Source organism: Buceros rhinoceros, unplaced genomic scaffold (genome assembly GCF_000710305.1).
Source record: "Buceros rhinoceros silvestris isolate BGI_N320 unplaced genomic scaffold, ASM71030v1 scaffold20846, whole genome shotgun sequence".
NCBI lineage: Eukaryota > Metazoa > Chordata > Aves > Bucerotiformes > Bucerotidae > Buceros > Buceros rhinoceros.
Window position 1 is genome coordinate 11,292 of NW_010418384.1, and position 1,841 is coordinate 13,132.

Below are 1,841 nucleotides of genomic sequence, written 5' to 3' on the forward strand. Positions count from 1 at the left end.
GCCGGGTTTCTCCTTCGTTTTCCCAAAGCTCTGTAGAGAAGAACCTCAATTTAATGAGGACTTGAGGTGATCCAGCATCGACGGAGTTAGCGGAAAGGTCAGGGCGGCTGCCCCACAACGAGCGTGTAGTGAGGAGGAGGAGGGCAGGACGAAGGGCTCGGTTCTTCGCTCATTTTCTGGCACGACTTATTTTCTCTCCTCTCCCAAAGTGCTGCTGACCTTCCTCCCCTCGGGGACAGAGGAGGAGGAGGAGGACAGCGTGTGGGAAAGGCCCCAACGTGTGAGGCGGCTCGATGTCAACTGGACGGAAGGGTTGTACTGAGAGGGTGAGCCTGGGAGGAGAGTTCCTTGTGTTTGTTATTCCTTCTGCATTTTTGACCTTTCCTGTTTGTATTGGGTTGGGGCAGCTGTGGTTTTCTATCCTCCTGCGACTGGTTGGGAGCATTTTGGGACAGAGATGGTCTGCTCTTCTGCATTTCCCAGCGTAACGGGGACAGAGCCCAGGGGCTTTCAGGAATGCGCCAAGATGTTCACAAAACCCCCCATTTCCCCCAGAATGCTTAAAGAAAAATGATTCTGTCGCTGTTCTACTGGTGTCACTTAAACTACACCCCAAAAAAAGAGAGAGGTCACAAAATCAAACCATGAGCGAGAGCAGAAGCCTGGAAGAAGCCTGGTTTCCCCGAGAAAAACCTAGAAAAAGTGGTTTAATGTAAAGAGGGAGTACAATAAAATAATTTAAGATTAGAGAAAGATGAACTTGCATGTAATTTTTCTGGTAGGATGTGGAGAGGAGCACAGGGATTAAACAGAGAGCAGCGAATCTCAAGCTGACGGGGTTATTTTTGTACGTGGCAGATCTCCCCCTCTCCAGCCTCCGAGTAAAAATTCCAGCAGAATTTTTGAGAAGGCTGCTCGTGTAATGGAGAACGAGAGTCTCCAGGGTTATGTCAGACAAAATTATTTTTAGCGCTGTTATAAGCCCTCGTGCCTCGGGGAAGAAATCAGCCGCTGAAGAAGATGACGTGTCCCCACCGGGCGAGCTTTAATAACATTATTCTCTGTGTTTCTCACTCTCCTGCAAAGCGTCGAATGATCTGCACCATCCAGAGCGGGTGGACTGGGTTGACTCCCTGGGTGATCTAATACGCAGATCCTGCTCTGCCGTAATTATTGTTTATAAAAGATGTTCTTGGGTCCGAATTCTTCATCCCCTGACGCTGGCTGTTGAGCCCGAGCTTGTAAACAGCGTTTGCTGCTTTGAACATCGCCACGGTCATTCTTCGGCAAAGACCCTCCGGGATGTTCTCGCATGAGATTTTGGTGGTGTCGGGTCGTTTTTGAGAGGAGATACTAAGGAGAACTTTGCCCAGGTGGCCAAGGCAGCCAGCAGCATCCTGCCTTGTCCCAGCACTGGTGTGGCCAGCAGGAGCAGGGCAGGGATCGTCCCCCTGGACTGGGGGCACTGGGGAGGCCACACCTCGAACCCTGGGTTCGGTTTGTCCCCTCCCTGCCAGCAGGACATGGAGGGGCTGGAGCGTGTCCAGAGCAGGGCAGCGGAGCTGGGGCAGGTCTGGAGCACAATGTGCTGAGGAGCAGCTGAGGGACCTGGGGGTGCTGAGCCTGGAGCAAAGGAGGCTCCGGGGAGACCTTCTGGCTCTGACACCTCCCTGACAGGAGGGTGCAGCGAGGGGTTTGGTCTCTTCTCCCATGTGACAAGTGACAGGAGGAGAGGAAACGACCTCAAGTTGTGCCAGGGGACATCTAGGTTAGATATCAGGAAGAACTTCTTTACAGAGAGGGTCGGAACAGGCTGCCCCGGGCCGTGGGGGGGGACCCAT